We start from the raw sequence: 23,039 nt of genomic DNA on the forward strand, positions 1-23,039 counted from the left end.
TTTTATTTTTCCATAGGAAGTGCACAAGAAGTGATTGAAGATGTTCAAAGTGAGGGAGTTTTCTTTCTTGTAAAGCCCTTTGGTTTTATTGTGAAACTAAGGTGGGGGGCAAATGACATCCATGAGTTGTATTTCCTCTCAAACTAGCTTCTGCTTGTTTAGAAAACATAAGTTGTGGTTAAACTGAGGTGTGTACATTTGAGACATCCAGTGGGCATGTGCAGTGGCAGTGCATGCAAAGGTGTGAGTTTCATTGCATTGGAAACAGGTTGAGGGGAAACTAAGCAGGCAATGTGCATCGGGTGAAGACATCCCCTCCCCTTCTCTGGTGTATACAGCAATGTAAAAATGTTGCTTGAAATGCAGTAGAGGGGAACAAGCTTGCTTCATTTTAAGCCACTAATGTGTACTTAACTTCAGTCATGCTCACAACATGCCTGTGAGACGGGTGGTTGTTAAAGGCCTTCCAAGTTAAGAGAATCATAGAAGGAAGATTCCCAGCTACACATCTGCATAGCTCTATCAGTGGCCACCTGAAGGAAACTGCAAGAATTGGTACAGGCTTCCTCACACTTTTATATTAGATTTTCTATATTCAGTGAACATCAGAACAATTATTCAAGATCTCCAAGGCAGTGATTCATTGAATAAATGAAGTAGCTGCTTTTAAGAAGGGCAGCACTGTCATTTCAGTCAGCTACTCCTTGGGTCTCATTGTTCTAATAAAATACCATCAGAGAAATCCTTCCCGGTTAGCCTGGCGCTGCATCTTTCTTGCTTCTATTTATCCTGCTTTCCTCCCCCTCCTCTCCCCTGCGCCACACACAAACAACTTTACTAAATTTGAAAGCGTTCAGAAAGAGCAAGAAATGGATGGTGAACTCTATTTCATGCTGAAGATCAGCAGGGGCTGTTTTTTGAAGGGCTTCAATTTTTCTCTGAGTGTCAGGAAATCAGATTATTACATCCAGCTGCAAGCTGTTTTGATTGAACTGAAAGTCTGATTTAATTTGATACAAATGGCAAATTACTCTCCTATTTATCCTTGGAAATATATGTAGTTGTGAAGTACTACATTTCACGATGGCCTCGAAAGCTGAGGTAGAAATGATGGGTTTCCAAAATAGACACTCTTATGTGTCAGCAAACGATATGAATATGCTTATTTACAAGTGCAGGGACAGATTTCCAATAGTACTTTGGCACCCATCAGCTCCCATTTAAACAAGTGCCCAGATTTTTTTCCTAAGCATCCCCATCAGCTGCTGTTGAGAGATGATGGCTGATAAAATTTGATGCCATCTGGACACCTTATTTAGGTCACAGTCTATTTTAAAACTACTGATTTACGCATTATTGCTGAATAATGTAAAGGACATTTTCCCACCCTATTCCTGAAGTATGCTTAAAAGGCAATGGAAAGAACTTCAATTCAACCCACAACACAATGCCTTTATGTAAATAACACCTCCTGGAAATACACACAATTTCCTGTTAAGGATATTTGCTCTAAGGTAACCTGTCATAATATTAGTCTCACTTGACATATGTGTGGGCAGCACAGTCCTTCAGCTGCTCTGCGCCATTAAACTCGGTGCTGATTTTCCCAGATTTGTTGGAATAGAGCATTGGCAGTAAGTCAAATCTTTCTCTAGGAGATTGTTTACATGATCCACACAAGCCCAGTAGCACCTTAAAGACTGACAAGTTTATGACAGCATAAATGTTTGCGTTTTCGACATGATCAGTTATCCCAGGATAGCTCATCAGAAGACTTGGGATGGCAAAACAATCCTTCACTACAAGGGAGAATGGCTTGTGTGCTGTAAAACTCCCTGTTATTGTTACTTTCCAACAGCTGTTGGACCCTTGAGATTTACTGAGACTTACTCTAACTGGTTATAATTGTATAGAATTTTTTGCACTCATTAGGAAACTCTAGCTGTGCTTTTCTTGCATTTTTGTTTGCTTACTGCAGGGATGGAGAAGCTTTATCAGATTGTGGGCCACATTCCCTAGTGGATGACACTTCAGGGGATGCATACATTTCAGCCTGGCAAAATAACTCTTGGATGGCATAGAGCAGAGTTGGTGCAGAGTCTGAAGAGCCAGATAGAGAAGGCTTGAGAGTCACATTTGACCCCTAAGTCTAAAGTTCCCAGTAGGGATAAGTGGCCTGTTGTGTGACCCACTTTGATTATGGGTGCTTGCTAATTCCTATACAAACTGACCTGATCTGTACTTGCCTTTGATTTTTGTACTTTTCTGAATTTGGCGATACAGTTTATGGTTCAGAAAGTGTGCTGGCATGCATGAAAATGTGCATTTTAGGATAAAATGCATTTAGAAATGAACACTTTGAAAGAAAATACCCATACAAATGCACTCCAGATATGTGCCGATTTTTTAAACCGCACACAACTATTTTGACGTTGCCAGCGCAGACCAAAGGTTCATTACACTTTTTTTAAAAAAAAACCCCGGGCATTGTGCTTTGGACATGCAAGGCTAGTAACAAAGGCCAATTTCACTATTTGCAACAGATGTGGGGAGCCTATTTTAGCTCGAGGGCTGTTTTACCTTCTGGGCAACCAGGGGAACCTGGGCAGATCAATGAATGTAAACACTACCATAGTATAGCAGGTGGATTTCTACACACATTTCTCTCTATCCTCCATCCAGACAAGCAAGAAGCATTCTCAGCATTCAAGAACATATTCCAGTCAGGCAAGAGCACACCAGGGGTGTGTGGAGCAGGGTCACTGAGGGCTGTGGCCCAGGGAGACTGGCTGTGGCCTGGGGGTAATCTTGAAGTCTACAAAGAAATGCCTAGTGGACTACATTCAGCCTTCAGGTCTGAGGTTCCCAAGCCCCCAATTTATAATGAGTCAATCCGGTGAAATGATATAGGAAGGCTTGATTAATATTTGATCTGAAACCAGAGGATAAAGGGGTCAGGCTCACCCAACGCTCTTTAAATAAGTCTTTGATTGGGGTATGACTCATTGGCTTCCAAATTCTTGGTTTCTCTTTCTTCTGAGACCTGTCATCCACCTCAATTTCTGGATTTTAAAGTTTCATTCCTTGTGTGCGGGATTTTTTTTTTAATTAAAAAACTATACTACAGAAAGCTGCATATCAATAGTGTTGATTCAGACCGATTAATTTCCTTGATTGCTAACATTAAATTTAAAGTTGGCACTTTAGAAATGTGTTCAGAAGCAATATGTGCAAAGAATACTGAACTGCCCAATGTTGTATTCCCAGCGGAGGATATTCATTAACACTTATTCAGTGCAAACCTTTTAAAGGTACCATGTCTAGATCTAAGATACATATTGAAAATATAATGCTGCTACAGCACCGTACAGTAGGCAGTACCTGAAAAGGGGAGAAAATATTTGTGAAGTGAAGACTTGCCCTTCTGTGAGCCACTTTGTTATTTCCAGTGCTTCAACTCCTCAAAATACTCAAGGGAATATGCAAAGAGGCTTTTATAATACAAAATACTAATGGGGTAAGAGAAAACGGCAGAAGATACTTTACCTGGATGCTTTTATGAGGCTCTCAGAGAAAAGCTTGTGCCACAGCTGAAGGGAAATCTATTTCTTCCAGAACACATAACCTAAAATTTGTGGGGAAGGGAGCAGGGTTGCCAACTCTGAGAAAAATCAGGTTTATAAAATGTGTGGCGAGCTTGTATGAATACTGAAGACTTCCTTCATCAGATAGTAGTTGCCTCCCATGAGTTGGAAGTCAACAGAAATGGCAACAGAAGGGGTGCAGCTAGTACACTCGTCCCTACTGTTTACTTTCCCATAACTGCAACATCTGAAGGGGGTTTATATCAAACCTTCCATTCTCATGCCAAAGTTCCGTCATGCCCACTTCTGCTCCTTTCTCACCCCCTAAAACCAATCAGTACTAGTTTCTGAACTTGAGGGGTCAGGAGATTCCCAGATCATTCGCTGTAGAAATTATTGGAAATATCGCTATTCATTTCCGAGCGTAGCATCGTATAATGTATGGTGATCTACAAAACATGGTTCTGCTGAGCTTCATTCCACCTCCACAAGCCATCAAAATCTTTAGTCATCACACACTTTCTTCTATTGCTGAATTCTTCCCAAGATCATTTATCAGTTCTCACAGGCTGCCTTTCTCAACCTTCTTAAATAGACTTGTTTCACCCTGTTAATGTATGAAAAGTCATATCAAAGGCCAAGAATTCACAACTGAATCTTATCTTCCAGGTGCTAAAGCAGCCTACCTCATTTTTTCTCCTGCTGAAAATTATGTCCTTCCTACTTCAGCAGTTTCTTCTGAGAAAAGGACAAGAAGAAACGAGTGTGTGTCCATCATCTAGATTAAATGTGTGATAACCTCAACTTGAGATACGGCCATGTCTGCTCACTCTATGTCTTGTCATAGTGTGTTTAATGCTGCTGTCACAGTTTGATCCCATAGTCGGGAAGGCAGGACAACACACCATCTATTATCAGGAAATGTTCAGTGGTACTCGGATTGATCCCCAGACCCATTTAAGCTGAGGTAGCTGAAGTTAAGCAGAGACTAACACCTGATTCTTAAAAGAAATTTATTTGCCAACAGCTCCCATGGAATCAGTGGAACTATGATTTAGTTTCTACAGACATTTATGACATAGAAAAGTAACATTTTTTTGTCAAGTGATGTTTGACAAAAGGTGATGTATGTTTAGGTATGGTTTGACTTGTGGAGGTCCTCTGGTGGAATCCCTGCTCCTAATCAATGTGCCCTGAAAGCAGGGCGGGGCTAAACCAGCCCAGGATTAGGAGGATTCCAAACTGGTCTTACTGCTGTCACACAATCTGGACCTAATTGTCCTCCCACCTTCCACCACATCTCCCATGAGGAGCAGGGTTGCAGATGCAGCAATGGCCTTGCCACTCCACAAAGACCCAACACAGGGCAAAGAGGCAGTAAAAATGTGCACCAGAAACCACAGCATATGCCAACCAACCAGTTCCTGCCATTAGTTTTAATCTTTTCAACCATGTGATTTTTACTTAGATTTGAGCATGCATAAGTCTGTTCACATTACCATTTACTGTGGCCCCACAGCTGGGTTTTCAGTTCAGGTTCACACAACGCTAGCCACAATCCATCTGCACATGGTTGCTTTTAGAGTAATACCCCTCTTTGGTGTGCTTTGCCTCCAACCAGCTTCTGTGCAATTCAAAATGGAAGCTGTCATTCCATTGTGCTGAGAACAGTTCAGGCAGCTTCTGCATATGCACAGATGAAAACTAAACTTCATGCTTTGAGGTAGATAGCGACAATATGGAACCAGGGGTTAAAAAATTAAAAATTAGTTGCACTTGCTGCTAGCTGATGCTTTCTGAAAGAATGAAAGGATAGAGTCAGAAAATGAAAATACAAAATCTAATAAATAGTAACTTTCCTCTTTCTGGGTTGGTTTATTGTTTGGTACTGCAAATAGGTGCAGTGACGCTGTACCAGGCATTGATTACACCCCAGGATCAAGGCTATGAACTATTAGAAAAGGCACAGCTTTAGAAGAAGCAAAAGCATACAACTGTTATGCTTGATTGTCTGACACATTGGGGATGAATGACCTATTTTGCTTAGAACTTGTCTGTTCATTTCATATCCTTCCGAAACACAGAATTTCCACCTGTGCCACCCCACTGACCACTATGGCATTTGGCAATTGGTTAGACATTGGGGTGGGTCCAGTGGGCATGGTCCCACATCCCCCTCCATTCACAGAGGGAAATGTCCAAAAAGCCTATTGAGAAAAGGCATCAACAAAACAAGCCATCCAAAAGGATAAAAGAAATGGATAAATACTTCTGACACTGCTGTCTCGCCATTGATGTTACTTTTGCAAAGCCGGTACTCGAGGCTTGAAAGATTCCTAAAGCGAAAGCCAACACAGTCACATCTCTATAGGGTGTAAGATGGACAGCGATTTCCCAGGATGAGCAGTGAAACTTCTCCACAGGCAAATGTCTCTTCCTTTTTCCAAAAAGACATGGTTCGTGGGTGGAATTTTCCTTTAAGACCCCTGACCATTTCAAGCCTTGAGGGGAGGACTGCTATTCAGAGTAACTGCAAATCTGAAACTAACCAATGGCTACCTTGGCTTGGTGTGTCGGCTAATTGCTAAAAGGAGATGGGCTAGGGAAGGCTATTAACTTCTAGGAAGGAGGTGGTATTTCTTAATGCTCTCCATTTAATCTGAACATTCAATCAGGCAGTTGCTTGGCAGGGCATGTATTGGATTTAGAGAAACAACAGAGGAGTGCCAGCCTTGCGGGCACCTTGGCTACTTCTAAGGCTGGGATTCACAAGCCTGTTCTGAGGGCACCTTAAGGTCAATTTAATAGAGAGCGAGTATATCAAAATCTATCCCAAAGTAGTTTCTCCGTTTTGGTCTCAAAATATAATCTACTGCCAGTTCCTCTGCACTTTTTGCAAAGTCTTGTGAGATAGATTGCTGGTAAACTCAGGGGAGCAGGTTAAACTATAGCAACAAGACAACTTGTATATCCTCACCCACCAGCCCTTGCTGTAATGCTGCGGGGGGGGGGGAGAATTTAAAATCATATAAATCTTGTGTGTGTCCAAAAATCGCAGGATTCATGCATACACTACTGTAGCTCGTCCAAGATCTTTTCCCAAAACGATATACTTTTTATTTACTTTTTTTATTTTATGCCTTTGATTTAAGCATGTGATGCATTTAGGCATAATGTCTGCATTTAGACATGATGCCAAATAAGAATGAAGTGTCCTCCTACCCTCCTCTTACTGATGGCTATTGGTGCCCTGTCCTTTCTGCTTTATGACAGGCAGTTCAGGGCTGTTTTCACTGGAGCTGTGCCTATATTGCATAGCACAATAAAGTGTATGAAATCCTTGGGTACCTGGTGAAGGAAGTGGGTTGGTGGGGAAGGGGGTGGGACTCTAATTCGTCACACACATGCAAGGCATTTAAAGCACACTTACACCACTTTGACCCTCATGGCTTCCCCCATAGAATCCTTGAAACTGTCGTTTACCCCTAACAGATGTATACTTTGCAGCATCCTTAAACAAACTACAGTTCACAGGATGCTCTGGGGGAAGCCATGATTGTCAAAAATGGCATACTGTGCTTTAAAGGTATGATCTGGATGTGACATGTCTCCTATTTTTTGGTGCCACACTCTCTGTGTGTATTCATTCTTACCAGCAGGTAGCAGCACTTTGGTTTCCAACAATGACCGCTAATGGAATGAAATAATTTGTAACTCTCCACATTTTACTAAAGACTCAGAACATCTGCCTGCTTGGGATCTAAATCATCTCTTATCTGAAAGTCAAGGCATGGCCCTGCTCAATAAAGATGCTGCTCCAATGTTGATTAAAGGTAAAGGTACCCCTGCCCGTACGGGCCAGTCTTGCCAGACTCTACGGTTGTGCACTCATCTCACTCTATAGGCCGGGAGCCAGCGCTGTCCGCAGACACTTCCGGGTCACGTGGCCAGCGTGACAAGCTGCATCTGGCAAGCCAGCACAGCACACGGAACGCCGTTTACCTTCCTGCTGGTAAGCGGTCCCTATTTATCTTCTTGCACCCGGAGGTGCTTTCGAACTGCTAGGTTGGCAGGCGCTGGGACCGAACGACGGGAGCACACCCTGCCGCGGGGATTCGAACCGCCGACCATGCAATCGGCAAGTTCTAGGCGCTGAGGTTTAACCCACAGCGCCACCCGCATCCCCCCAATGTTGATTAAGTGATATTAAATAGCATACTGAATCTATTATCTAGTTAGTGTGCTCAGTGACCTGAAATATGTCTACGTTTATTTATTTAAAGCCCTTTTATTCTCTAATCCATCCTAAAGCGGCTTTCAAAGATCAATAGTAAGACAGCTGGACTATCCTGCCCTCAGTCTCACAATCTAAAAGACATGACACGAAAAGAAAAGGGATGGGAAGGGATGAGAGGAAGACACAAATCCAGGCACTAGTTCTTAGTTACAGAGTTTGCTGTGGTCTAAACCACAGAGCCTAGGGCTTGCCTATTGGAAGGTCAGTGGTTTGAATCCCTGCGACAGGGTGAGCTCCCATTGCTTGGTCCCTGCTCCTGCCAACCTAGCAGTTTGATAGCACATCCAAGTGCAAGTAGATAAATAGGTACTGCTCTGGCAGGAAGTTAAACGGTGTTTCCGTGTGCTGCTCTGGTTCACCAGAAGCGCCTTAGTCATGCTGGCCACATGACCCGGAAGCTGTACGCTGGCTCCCTCGACCAATAAAGCGAGATGAGCACCACAACCCCAGAGTCGTCCATGACTGGACCTAAAAGTCAGGGGTCCCTTTACCTTTACCTTGCATTATGAGCCGCTGAAGGGAGAAGAGACATCAAAAATAACTGGCCTCTCAGCAGAATTGAGTAGCTTTGGGCTATACACGCACTATACACTTAGAACACATTTTCTTCTGCAAAGAATCCTGGGAACCGTAATTTGTTAAGGATGCTGAGGATTGTAGCTCCAGAAGGGGCAAATTACATTAAATGTGTATGGTGCACAGCCTTTCTCTGCTGCAGCCTGATATTGCAGCTGCTACCAGGTATCACGTGAGCTACACAGGACTCCAAGGAAGCTGGCTTCTCAGCAGAGCTAATGGTGGTCATGTTTCCATTCTCTCCTTCTTCAGTAATTGGTTTCTAAGTGATAGAGGAGCATGCAACACATGCTCATAGCTATTCTGTTTGACTATTTGGAGGGGAGGGTCAAAAATAACTCCTGAATCCTGACATCATGAAATGGTTCTTTGGTTGTCCCAAGGAAGGTTAATATTTGAGGCAAGACAACATTACATCCCTGCAAACCAGAAGGTTGTAACTGTGCAATGATTTCCACCAAAATGAATAGATTCATTTCACAATTTTGTAGTGACCAGGGCATGAAACTTCAATTACTTATGCCTAGATGGTGCGTTATTTTTTAACCAATATTTTCTCCCCCCAAATGCCCCTTTTCTGCAAAGGGAATCATTCTTCTTTCCTAGATGTGAGAAGCACACACATTAATTTTTATTTGTTGCTGTTTACTGGACAATATAAAAAGGATCAAAATGCTTTAGTGAGCTCACTTTGTGGAGAGAAATGAATGATTTATTCACCGTTTCCCTTGCCTATTTATCTATTTCAGAGTTTTATAATGCCATCACTCACCACAGTATCATGTCTTCACATAAAACTGATCAGGGTTGCAAAGTCAACGTTCCTCTGTCTTTCAGATTAAGCTCTGCTTTGTGCATTATAAGGGTTAAAAGCATTATTCTGTTATGTGGTGCAACTGATTACTAATTGCATTGATGACACCTTGAAAATTCCGTTCAGAACAGCATTTGCATGTCCACTCCAGCTCAGGGCAGCAACCTGGGAGCCTTGATAGTCAATAGCATCCCGTTCCCAACCTGTTATGGCAAAGGCCTTTCTGTCTGGACAGTTTAGATAAGGCTGCCCAACAGTGTTATTACTAATGGCCATATGCTACCTCCAAAGAAGACAGGTTTCTAAATACTAGGCACTAGAAGCATCAGCAGAGGAGAATCTAGCAACATTGGCCTTTGGTTGAATCCAGCAGGGCTAGCTTATGTTCTAACCTTGCACCACTCGTTTTTACTCGATCTCAGTGACCAGCACAACTGCTGAATTCAATTTCCCCATGGCCTTCTGTGTTCTTAGCCACTATGTTCCTAGATGGACTTCATCAGCTAAGCTGGCCTGTAAGATTGGCGTGTCCATTTCAAGATTAATTTTGGTCAACAGTAAGGGAATACTTTCCAAGGTACTGGGTGGATGGAAATGTGCTGGGTTTATTTTTTTTAAATGTCATGATCTTTCCACAAGAATCTGAATAACATCTTCTTATAAAAGGCCACCTTCCCTTGGCATTTCTGTGTTTCAAAATTTGGAGCCAGCGACTTCATGGAGAAAAAGTTTGCTCATCACAAAAAAAGTCAAAGCAGGTGTTTCTCAGAGATAACAGCAATGCACACATCCTGGCTGAGGTTTTAAATGCTAACGATAGCAAAATCAGGGCCCTTGTTCTTTCTAGTTACTGCTTGTGATACAATATATTAAACCTTTTAATCTCTTGCTGTGTTTACCTTATTCTGCCTTGCCTCTTGGATATTTACTGCCACAAGGCTGACATTTCCATCTAAATCAAGGACTTCTTGTTAAGTTCTGAACTTGGTTCCCCCCCCCCCCGCCTCCCGCTTTCTTTTTTCATGCACTCAATCAGTCTCTTTCTGCTTCCCTGAAAATTCAAGCTGCAATTGTTTTTGCTCTTGATGCAGTTCCGAAATGTAACTTGGAATCTTTCTCCTTCAGATTTTTGAACTACAACATCTCTTTCTAAAAAAAAACACACACACACATACACATTCCCCCCTCAGAACTAAAACAACTTCCATTATTGGTTTGGATAGCTCAGTTGGTTAGAGCATGCTGCTGATAATGCCTAGGTTGCAGGTTCAATCCCCGTTTGGGACAGCTGCACAGTCCTGCATTGCAGGGGATCAGACTAGATGATCCTCAGGATCCCTTTCCAACTCTACAATTCTATGGGTGTATAAGAGATATGCAACTGGTTCAAGATTACTGTTCCTCACAAAGTGTTTGTTTCTACAGTGATACCTCGGGTTAAGTACTTAATTCGTTCCGGAGGTCCATTCTTAACCTGAAACTGTTCTTAATCTGAAGCACCACTTTAGCTAATGGGGCCTCCTGCTGCCGCCTCCACACGATTTCTGTTCTCATCCTGAAGCAAAGTTCTTTACCTGAGGTACTATTTCTGGGTTAGTGGAGTCTGTAACCTGAAGCATATGTAACTCGAGGTACCACTATAGTTGCAGGGGGACATTTTTCTTTAAAAAAACCAAACAACTCCACATACTTTATCTAGGTAACATCAATAGAGTGGATCTATCTTACTACTTTGGTGCAAGGTCAGTGTGGTATGTTGAATAGCATGTCAACCTTGAGCCAGGGGTTAACTCCCTGCTTGGCAATGAAGCTCAGTAACCTTGGGCCAAATAGCATTATTTTGATTTAAAATGGTAGAGAGCACCAGTCACCCTGCTGTGAACCCCTTGGAGGAAAGATACAAAATTTAAGTGCAATTAAATAAGGACAAGGTGAAGCTCCCATAAGAAGCTTTGTATTGGATATTATAACAGCAACATATTCTGTTATTGTTTTTCCGATGGTGCGCAGAGGTTAGAAGGCATCGTTTCATATTGGACATCTTTCTGTTGGGATCCTGCCAGGGAGACGAAGCCATCAGGCAGGCATCCACATCGTCTCCGGACGATCTCCCGGTCTCCCATTGGAACAGTATCAGTCAATTAGCGACACGAGCCTCGAGACATTCCATGACTCGTGCACACCCTTTCTGCAGAGTTTCCACAATGGAAGATTCAGACAGGAGGGCATATTTACAGCTTTATTCAACATAGGTCAGAACAAAGGAAAAACATGACTGCTTGCCTCCGTGTCCAGGAAAACAGCCGGAACAAAAGGTATATACAAAACGGAAACTCCCAGTGAGCAGGAAGTAAACAGGCATGTGACACACAACAATCATGCCTGACCATTTAAGGTGGAACGGAACTATATCCTAACATCCTCCCCCTTTCCGTGTAACCTGTAGTACCTGTGCTTCAACCCAATTGCAACCTCTGTACATAAACCTTAAGTTGTTCTCTGTTAACAACCTTAGACAACAGATCTGCAGGAATTTCATTTCCTGGCATGTAGGGCACCTGAATGAGTCCTTTCTGAATACAGTCTCTTGCACGACGTAACTTAATCTGCAAGTATTTGGTTCTTTGCTTGCAACTCTCTGAGTTCAGCAAAGCCAAACAGGATCTATTGTCTTGATACACTTGTATAGGAAATTTCACAGAAACTCTGATGTCCTGAAACAGTTGCATCAACCATTCACAATCCATGAGAGAAAATGACAGAGCACTGAGTTCTGCTTCACAGGAACTTAGGCTCACTGTCGTCTGCTTCTTGCACAGCCAGTCAAACAGGCAGTGGTTGTACACGTAGCAAATGACTGCTTGCCTCCGTGTCCAGGAAAAACAGCCAGAACAAAAGCTATATACAAAACGGAAACTCCTAGTGAGCAGGAAGTAAACAGGCATGTGACACACAACAATCATGCCTGACCATTTAAGGTGGAACGGAACTATATCCTAACACTTTCTGTGCTGTCAAACACATCACTGAGTGTTGGGTACCACATGCCAATGGAGGCAGGGTCAGAACCAAGAAGAAACGGGGCAGGCCCATCGAAAAGGGGCAGGGGCATCGTATGCACTGCAAAATAAAGGGAACGTGTCATAAGTATACATTGAAAATGCTTCTCTGTTACATAATAAAATGAATAAAAATAAAAAACTTCTGCACACCTCAGTGTGAAGTCTACTTCTATTCTACATCTGGTAAACCTGATGGTGTTACTGCAGCTTGCAACTGATTTCCCAAATTCACATCTGCTATTTTTCCACAGTGAAAGTTCATAGCGAGCAAAAGCTTTGAAAAGAAAAAGAAAAACTGCACCAAGCAGTAGGTAGAGCCAAACATTAATGTCATTTTCTGTTATTGTTTCACTTTTGGAAATGGGTTGGCAGTTATATACAATCTGTAGGACTCCAACAGTTCTGTGCAGTTGCAAACAGTTTTGTACCTGGCGTTATATTCACTACAACTTTGCTATTGTATGCGTTCATGCGAACAGCATTTTAGAGGTTTGAATGGGGTTGAAAAACTATTAAATTCTATTTCCTTTGATTTTGGGGTCTTAAAATCAGAATTGAAAGCTCTTGAGAAAATCTGAGCACTCCTGGACGTTCTCTGTTGTTGGCAGTGGTTGTTGTGCGTGAAATATTGGGGAAAGCACCAGGTCAATTCCATTTACCGCAGGTTCAGCTTGCTCTCAGATGCTCTCACACGTAAACACAGGGAACTAAGCACCTAGCTGGGCCCTTGCAAATGGAGATTGAGCTCTGATAAGTACTGAATAATGCTGAGTATGAATGTGTTGGGCCGATGGCACGTTGGGGCAGCCCCATAGTTGTCATGGCAACCATGAAGTCCTGAGCCACCCCAGGACAGATCACTTCAGCATGGATGTTGAAGTCACACAACACCAGCAGTCTGGGAGTCCTAAGTACTGCTTCTAAGACCAGCACTGCCAGCTCAGGCAGGGAGACTGCCAGGCAGCAAGGCAGGAGGTAAACCAACAGAATCCCATATGTGTCCCAATTACCCAAGTCAGAAACAAAGAGTCTACCCTTCTACTCAACTGGCCATTAGAAGACTTAGAATGTCATTTAGCAAAACCATAACATTTCACTGCCCCCTTTTTGTGGATTTAGAGAATGGACCAGGTAGATTTAAGAAACAAACAGCCTTGTAAAAGTAATCATTAAACTCAATGTACTTAGTTCCAGACACACTATTTATTACTAGTCACTAAACTGTCACCAAATCCTTTAGTGAAATGAGTCATTCCGTTTTTACAGTTCAGCTCGCTTATGAAATGCTGCTCTTTCTGGTGATAAATACCTCTCATAGTGGAACTCATAATAATTTTTCTCCCAGAATACCTGGCAGAATTCTAACAAAGTGTGTTTTCTACTAATAATATATGGCTTATGTTTTGTTTTTTGTTTTGTTTTGTTTTCAGAAATCTCTCAGGATTTTTATTTACAAAAAGACAGAGGCCAAGATACAAGGAACCAGTTTAGGCATGCTTGCCAAGTGTTTGTATATTCCCTTCCCCATATTGTTTACTCGCTATTTCAGAATCCATATCCTAAGCTTTGTTTAGGTCCAATAGAACCATAATCAAGAAATTACTGAAGACATTGCACATCACTTTCATGGTCATCATGTTGTACAGAGATGGGACCATCTAATAGTTACAGGTTATTGACTGATTGACTGATTGATTGATTGATTGATTGATTGATTTATGAGATCTTCCTCTCAAAGGAAGGTGGCAAATCACAAAGCAATATAAACAATTAAAAAAAAAACTTTTAAAAACACACCAAATATCCTCACAGCTACTATGTCAAATTTGCCACAAACAGTTATCTTTCATCCCCCAAATGTCTAGGTGAACAGGAACATCTTTGAATCCTGACTAAACAACAATAATTAGGAGAACAGGCACACCTCACCAGGAACAACATTTCATAAGCAGGGAGCCACTGTTGAGAAGACCCTGCTCCCAAGGCAAGTTAGAACAGAGCAATGCAATGCAATGCTGTATTCCAAAATTATAAAAAGCAGGAAAAAAGCAGCAGAACCATTCTTAAGCACAACAACCAAAGGGAGAAATGAATAATCTTTTTTAAGGCTTTAAAATGAGGCTTTCTAAAGGCCAACAGAGGAGTCATGAATATCCATGAGGAGGATATTCAAGAGATAAGGAGCTACCACAGAAGATCCCAACACATGTGCATGACGATGTGACCACTTTCACTAGTGAACCAGAAAGGAGAGCCTCAGATGCCAATGTCTGAGCTTGGGCAGGTACATAAGAGTGCAGGTAGTACTGCATTTAACCTAATCCATGTAACTGTTGCTATTCACACAACTCAGGAGAGTAGCAGTTCCACTTGAATGATATTTTTTCTAGGCTACAGTCCCTCTTTTCACATTTTTGGTCGTGTTCAGTTATTTGTATCTTAATAGAAGAATTTACATCCTGTTTTCCCTCTTTACAATGCTTCAAAGAGAATTCAAAACAGATTTTTAAACCTATTTTAAAGCAAGCAATTAATGATGAGAACTTTCTGATAATAAGAGCTGTTCAACAATGGAATGGACTACCACAAGAAGTGGCGGACTCTCCTTCCTAGGAGGTTTTTAATCAGATGTCAGATGGCCATCTATCATGGATGATCTAGCTGAGATTCCTGTATTATAGAGGGCTGGACTAGAAGACTTGAGGTCACTTCCAACTCTGCAATTCTCTGATTCCATGCTGTTCCTCAGTGCTTTAGCACAGCTTATCAGGCAGCCCTAGAATAGTCTCCTAACACTACCTTTAGACAGAAAAGTATGGAGACAGTTGTTTATGGTAGCTTTAAACAAAGGATGGCAAACCTGTGGGCCTCCAGATGTTGATGTTGCTCCAGATGTTGCTCCAGATGTTCAGCTGTCATCAGCAACATGCAGCATGGACAATGGTCAGGAATGATGGCAGCTGGCAATGAACATATCACAGGGTTAAGGGAGGAGGAGGAGAAAAAAACAAACCCAAATAACACATTCCATTCAAAATTGAGCTACATGAATGGTTTTAGCTTAGCCTTCATTTAAATCAGATTTTAGGACAATCTTCCACTGGCACGAAAGTACTGTAAGATAATATCCCATCATTATTCTGAGGATTTCATTTGGAAGAGAAAAATTGGAATGTTAAGTGGGAATGTTAAAACATGTAATCTAAGCCTTCCATCTCAAACTGTTTAATTTTTTGTAAATAATTTTTTATTGATTTTCACATTTGAATTCCACATTTAATCACAATAGTACTCCCCCCATCCCCAAATACCTTTTTCAAAACTTTATCTTTGAGGTTCTTTAGACCTCATGACTTCCCTTCATTCCCTCTTCTTGGTTCTTCATATAGACAAAAATCTTCTGCATTTCCATATTCGTATTACAATTATTCCATATTCCAATTATTATTTCTCTTAATTTATCCCAATTTCTACTGGTTGCAAGTGTTTAGCCAAGTCCTACTGATGTTTCAACCTATTTGCAATACCCTGCAATTGAACAATAAACATTTCCCATTCTTTTTCCTAACTTTAGCATACTTAAATTTCACCAGAAGGCGACTATCTGTTGAGTCAGATTTGAAATCCTGCTCCCCTTCCTCCCAGGCTTTTCTCAGTCTCAGGGGCTGTAGTTTTGGCCTCATTCTAACCGCCAAGGCTCCCCCAACTGATTCCTGCCTGTCCCCTCAAACCATCCACCTCTACACTAGGCATTTCCTGCTCTTTCTTCATATCAGAGCCTCGCATGGCCACCTCCCCCACTTCTGTTTCCTTTGTCGATGGTTCTATCTTAATAATCAGTTCTGTCATCATTTCAGTATTTTTATCTATTTGAACTAGTAATTTGTCTGTTAGATTTTCTAAATTTTCCTTCTCTTTTATCAGCTGTCTTTTCAATTCCAAAAAAAGCTCCACCCATTCAAAAGGGGGCTTATCCCCCAGGTCCTGTTCGGAGACCCTTCTGTCCGAACTTAAAGTTGGCTGCTTTTTAACTGCCATTTTCTTCTCTTTCCCTTGTTCTCAGAACAGCCAGTTTTCCAACAATACCTTATCAGTTTGTCAAGGTCATCAAGCAGCGCTTTCCCAGTAAACAACTTTTCCACCCTCCTAACCCTTTTCCCTCCAGCTCTATTACCTAGTACGTTTATACAATTTAACATAAAGTCCACATTTCATATTAATTCTAGATTTTACAGATATTTACTTTAAAAAGAAAACAAAGAGCAGTCTGTCCAAAAAGAATTCAGCTTAATTATCCAGGGAAGAGTACTTGCTTCTTATTAAACCTATTTTCTTAAAATGTCTCAGAATGATGTGAGAGATTGCAAGCAGTTAAAAATCCTTATGATTTCCTCTTTTAAGGAGTTTCCAACAGATCCAGTCCTTTCAAAATTCCAGCCTCTTTTGCTTATATCAGTTCCACTTCAGAGTTCCAGTTTGTTTTTAGAAAAACAAGTTCAGTCTTCCATAAATCACTGCAACTCAGATATATAATTCCATACATTCCCCCAACAGAGCACACAGTAAGTTTGTTTCAAGTTTCCTCTGCTGGCTTCGAATTCACCAACGGCTGTAGTTCAAGTCAAGTCCACAATTGTAAATCTGATAAGTCAGTAACGCCATAAAAGCAATAAGGAATGGGTTTCAGTTGCTTTTACTCCAACTTTCTCCATCAGAAGACAGTATCCATAAGTATCATAAAGAAAGATTTAGTAACCTTTCACTTTCAAATTGTTTCCATGCAGTGCTAGTTACCAGTAAGACGGGGATGAACTTCCTTTTACTCCTCCGCCTGGTGCCGAATTCCACCTAATTAATTCCAAAAGTAAATCTTCTTTAACTTTCCATTGGCTTAATAGTGATTTCTGGAAGATCTCTGCTTCAGGCTTGAGCTGAGGCTTCGCTCCCGCAGAGTTGCAATACTACCATGACCACAAGCTCAATCACTGCTCCCCCCCTCCAAATCCCCATACTTTCCAGCACAAAAGGAGTTTGGGGGTTGCAGGAGAGCCCTTTTGCGGTCTGCTGGACTTCTCGACACCCTGAGCACCCTCTCAGGGCTTTTTGGGGGGTGTGCCTCGCCTTGGGACTTCCCCGTTTCTCCATGTGGCTCTAGTCCATCAGACGATCGGACTCGCACTCCTTTCCACCATCTGCAGAAACTGGAAGTCCCCATCTCAAACTGTTTAAAGCTTCCAGGGACACAAAGAGTTGCATGCATTGTCATCCCCTCACTCTGCAATTTCCAATTGTCTCCATCCTTTTCTAGTATTTCCCAATATTTTGGCCATTTAGCCTCCATATTGGGTCTTTTTCGGGCCTTGGCTTCCAAAGGTGAAAGCCACCTTGGTGTTTTATTTTCCAGCAAGTCTTTATATTTTGTCCAGACATTAAACAATGATTTTCTGACAATATGGTTCTTAAAGGCCTTGTTTGCTTTAACCTTGTCATACCATAAATATGCATGCCATCCAAAAGCATTGTTAAACCCTTCCAAATCTAACACATCAGTGTCCTCAAGAAGTAGCCAGTCTTTTAGCCAGCAGAACGCTGCGGCTTCATAATACAACTTTAGGTCTGGCAGGGCAAAGCCCCCTCTTTGTTTTGCATCGGTTAATATCTTAAACTTAATTTTGGGCTTTTTGCCCTGCCAGACAAACTTAGAAATGTCTCTCTGCCACTTCTGAAAGCACTCCGTTTTATCCAAAACCTGAAGTGTTTGAAATAAAAATAACATCCTTGGCAATACATTCATCTTGATAGCAGCAATTCGGCCTAACAAAGAAAGTTTCAATTTTGACCAACTATCTAAGTCTCTCTTAATTTCTGTCCAGCATTTTTCATAATTGTCCTTAAATAGACTTAGATTTTTTACTGTTATGTTTACCCCTAGGTATTTTACTTTTTTAACCACATTAAGTTCCGTCTCATTCTGAAACCGTTCTGACTCTGTATCAGTCAAATTTTCCCCCAAAACCTTAGTTTTCTGTTTATTTAGTTTAAATCCAGCCACCCGACCAAAATCATTAATCAGTTGTAATACTCTTTTCGTACTGGGCTCTGGCTTCTGCAAGGTCAAAACCAGGTCATCTGCAAAAGCTTTTAATTTATATTGTTTCTGACCGACCTGAATTCCTTTCACCAACCGATCCCCTCTAATCATGTTCAATAGCACTTCCAGAACCGAAATAAATAACAAAGGGGAAATAGGGCAACCTTGTCGTGTCCCTTTTTCAATTTTAAACTCTTCTGTAACCACATTATTAACTATCAGTTTAGCTTTCTGTTCTGAATATATCGCCTCAATCCCATTCTCAAAACCCCGTCCCACTCCCATCTCTCTTAAATTTCCCATCATAAATTTCCAGGAGATATTGTCAAAGGCCTTCTCCGCGTCTATAAAAATTAAAACTGCTTTTGTATTTATGTCTGTTTGCAAAAGTTCCAAAATGTCAATAATGTTCCTTGTATTAGCAAACAGATGTCTTCCTGGGAGAAAGCCGGCCTGGTCCTTATGAATTACTTCATTTAAAACTTTTTTAAATCTATTTGCCAAAATGTCTGCAAATATTTTGTAATCCACATTTAAAAGAGAGATGGGACGGTAGTTCTTAAGTTGTGTCTTTTCAGCTTCCGACTTTGGTATTAATGTGATAAACGCTTCCTTCCACGACTCCGGTGCCCTCTTCCCCTCCATAATTTCATTGCTGACCTCCATCAAAGGTTGTATCAAATAGTCTTTTAATGTCTTATAGTACTTGGAGGTCAGCCCATCTGGTCCTGGAGATTTGCCAAGTTGCATGTTCTGGATGGCTTGTTCGATCTCCTGTTGTGTTATTTTAGAATTCAGGATTGTCCTATTTTCTTGTGACAATTTAGATAGTCCGTTTTTTGCCAAAAATTGTTTAATCTCAATATCATCTTGCGGCCCTTGGGTGTATAATTTTTTGAAATATCTCTGGAAACACTTTCTAATGTCCACTGGATTCTGGATGTTTTTTCCATCAACCTCTAAGTTCGTAACAGTATTTAATCTTTGTCTTCTCTTCAACTGCCAAGCTAGCAGTTTTCCACATTTATTCGCCGACTCAAACGTTTTTTGTTTCATTAATTTAACCTTCCATTCAATTTCCTGATTTATCAATTTAGAATATTGCGTTTGATAAAGTTTAATTTCTCTCAGAGTTGGCTGTGACTTCGGATTCACTCTTAATTTCTTCTCTAATTCTTTTATTTTATCCAAGATCTTATCTTTTTTCTCATTTTGTGTTCTTTTCTTTACTGCATTCTGTTGTATCAAGAATCCCCTCATTACAGCTTTGCTTGCGTCCCAGATTATTCTTTTTTCCACCATATTATTCATGTTTATCTCAAAATAATCCTTCAAAACTTTTTGGGCCTTCTTGGTAATTTCCTGATCTCTAAACAAATTGTCATTCATCTTCCATCTAAAGGATCCAGTTGGTAATAGTGTCATATCCATCTTTACTGCATTATGGTCGGAGCAGGTCTTTGGGCAGATTTCCACTTTTCTGACCTTAGGTGCCAGGCCTCTAGAAATCCATATTTGGTCGATTCTTGTCCAGGTCAGTTGGGCTTCAGAAAAGAATGTTCCCTCTCTTCCTAGTGGGTTCTTTATCCTCCAAATGTCAATCAAGTCCATGTTGTCAGTCATTTCAAAAAAGGTTTTAGGTAGTCTGCCGTCTTTTGTAACATTTTGACTTTGTGACTTGTCCATGTTAGTTGATACGACCCCATTCATATCTCCCATCATTATGATGTTGTTGTAGTCCAGATAGTCCAGCATTGTCTCCTGCAACTTCTTGTAAAATTCCGATTTCCCTTCATTAGGTGCATAGATTCCTAATATCAGCAGTTTCTCTCCTTGATATTGTATCTCAATAGCCAAAATTCTTCCATGTTCATCTTTAAATAGGAATTTAGGTGACAGGCTCTCTTTTGCATATATCACCACGCCTCTCTTCTTAACTTTGTCCGACGATACAAATTCCTGGCCCAATCTTTTATTTATTAACACTTTTCTGTGGAGCCTCGTCACATGTGTTTCTTGTAAACAAATAATGTCCAATTGTTCTTTTTTTAATATATAAAATATTTTCTTCCTTTTTTCCGGAATGTTACAACCATTAATATTCCAGCTCAAGAGTTGCAGAGACATCTTGAATTATCTGGTTATTTTTCAAGGGGTGGTATCTTGTTCTCAGGATCTTCAGGTTCCACAGATGCTGATGTTGGTACTGGCGTTGCCTCAGGCCCAGAAGGTAGTTCAATTCCTTTTTGAAGGTCCTCTCCGTATGTAGACAGAAATTTGTCTCTCTCTTCCAGTGTTCTTACTTTAACCTTTCTCCCTCTAAAGGTAAAAGATATTCCTTGGGGAAATTCCCACCTGAATGGAATTGCGTTGCTCCTTAGTAGTTTAACAAGTTCAGAATAGGCGGCTCTAAGATCCAGCAGTAGTCTTGGGATATCTTTATAAATTTCAATTCTTCTATCCAAAACCTCCAGTGATTTTACGAAATGTAGTCCCAAGATCTTATCCCTTTCCTCCTTTGATCTCAATGTTATCAGGCAGTCTCTGGGCCTCTCCTTCTTTGTGAATCTTCCAAGTCTGAAAGCTGACACAATTTTAAAGTCCTTTTCTTCCAAATTCCAGAACTTGGAGAATTCTTTGGTCAAAAACTCAGTTAGATGTCCTTCTTCTGCCTCTTGTAGTGATCTAATCCTTAAGTTGTTCTCACGATTTCGCAGTTCTATCATAGAGAGATAAATCTGATGTTCCCCAACTTGTTTAGTGAGTGGTCTTACCTCTTGCTCTAAATCTTCTAATTTTTGTCTGGTGTCCTCAGCCAATTTCCGATTTTCTGCTGAGGCCTCCGTTAACTGTCCAATTGCTTGTGCATTCTGTGCCACTTGTGTAGTTAATTTATTTAGACATTCTGTGTTTTTATCAATCTTTGCTGATTGCGCATCTACTTTCTTGTCCAAAGCTTCCAATTTTTCAAAAATTTTGTCTAGAACAGAAACGGATGCTCCTGAGGCCATATCTTCCAATTGTAACTGCTCTGCTTCGCCCTCTCCCTCCACTTCTGAGGGCAAAGTAGGTACAGATGATCTACGTGTCTGTGAGGCTGAGGTTAGAGTTGTTAAAGTTGTTTGTTTAGCTCTCCCTCTTTTTCTTGTGCCACTCATTCCAACGTTATCTGTCAGTCAAGGTCACACTGAGTTATTCCCATGGGAATGGAAAGGTCCAGAGCAAGCAAACAACAAGGGAATCGAAAGTAAAATGTGCATGTAAAGTCACTGTTTTAATCCAATCCTCTAGAGGGAGCTTAAAATGTCTTTCAGAGTCTAATTTAATGTCCAAGAACCTTCAAATATAAATGTTTAGCAGAGTTTATAAATGGTCACTTTGTTACAGACAGTGCTTATTTATCTCCAAAAAGAATGTTTCAAATTTAAAAGGTCTCAATACCCTCAGATTGTTTCAAGTTCCAATATACAGTATCCAAATCTGCAGTACTGACAGCTCCCTTAGTACTCAGGCAGCTCCTGACTCTGGGTTTCACCTTCTAATTTGTAATCCAATGAAAGGAGGAAAGTCAAGTGCAAGTAAAAATCCCAAATCTTTAGCTTAAAGTCTTTACTTTAAGATGCAAGTTCAATAGATGCTTAGATCTGTAATAGTTAAGATCTCTTTCTTTCAGCCTCCACTCCTCCAGCCGATTGCTTTTTTCAAGTTCAATGGCTGCGGAAGACGGACTTCCTGCTTCCACGTCTCTCCGCTTTCAGCCAAGTTCAAGCCAATTTAAATTTTCCTTTTAAAGTCTCTAAATTCAAGTGACTCAGTCTTTTACTCACAAGTTAGTTGCTTTGCGTCCGAATCCGTAATTTAGCAGGAAAAGGGATCAGCGCTCACCGACAGTAGCAGCGCGGCTTCACTCCTCAGGCTGTGAATCAGCTCTCAGCGCCGCAACCCCCCTCCGCGCTCCGGAGCCCCTTACGGGGTTCCTTCTGCACTTGGAGGGTCGCTCAAGGCGCCCACCGAGCCTCAGGACCCCAGGCTCTTGCCGCCTGGGGTTTTCCAGGATGGGTCTCCGCTTCGCCGTAGCGGACGACCCGTTGCCTGCGGAGCCTCCTCTCCCGTTCAGAAGAGGACCGCCATTGCCGTTCGCGCCGCCCCCGGAAGTCCCCTCTCAGGGCTTTTTTGGGGGGTGTGCCTCGCCTTGGGACTTCCCCGTTTCTCCATGTGGCTCTAGTCCATCAGACGATCGGACTCGCACTCCTTTCCACCATCTGCAGAAACTGGAAGTCCCCATCTCAAACTGTTTAAAGCTTCCAGGGACACAAAGAGTTGCATGCATTGTCATCCCCTCATTTAGGGTCACATCAGTTAATCATATTGCATCTGGTTGCCTGACTTCATTTGGATAAATTTGTTTGACTCTTGACTTAAGTGTTAGATTAGTTTGATCAATTATTTCAATTTAGTTGGATTAGTACAAATTAGAAACTCCAGAGTTTGCAAAATTGCAACAATAATCGCTCAGTGGTGTTAGAGAATTGTCAATAACACATGTTGCATTTTGAATATACAATTAATAAATCAATGTCATAAATTATCTTCAGTTATTAAGTAGTGCAATAAA

General features: G+C 41.3%; 1 protein-coding gene across 1 annotated transcript in view; it reads left to right on the plus strand.

Annotated features, from left to right (window-relative positions):
* The window catches only part of LOC308485749 (kynurenine/alpha-aminoadipate aminotransferase, mitochondrial-like), a 345,815-nt gene that overhangs the window by 251,734 nt on the left and 71,042 nt on the right, over nt 1-23,039 (plus strand). The gene's annotated exons all lie outside the window — the stretch shown is intronic.

Source organism: Podarcis pityusensis (genome assembly GCF_964106645.2).
Source record: "Podarcis pityusensis genome assembly, chromosome: 9".
NCBI classification, from domain to species: Eukaryota; Metazoa; Chordata; class Lepidosauria; order Squamata; family Lacertidae; genus Podarcis; species Podarcis pityusensis.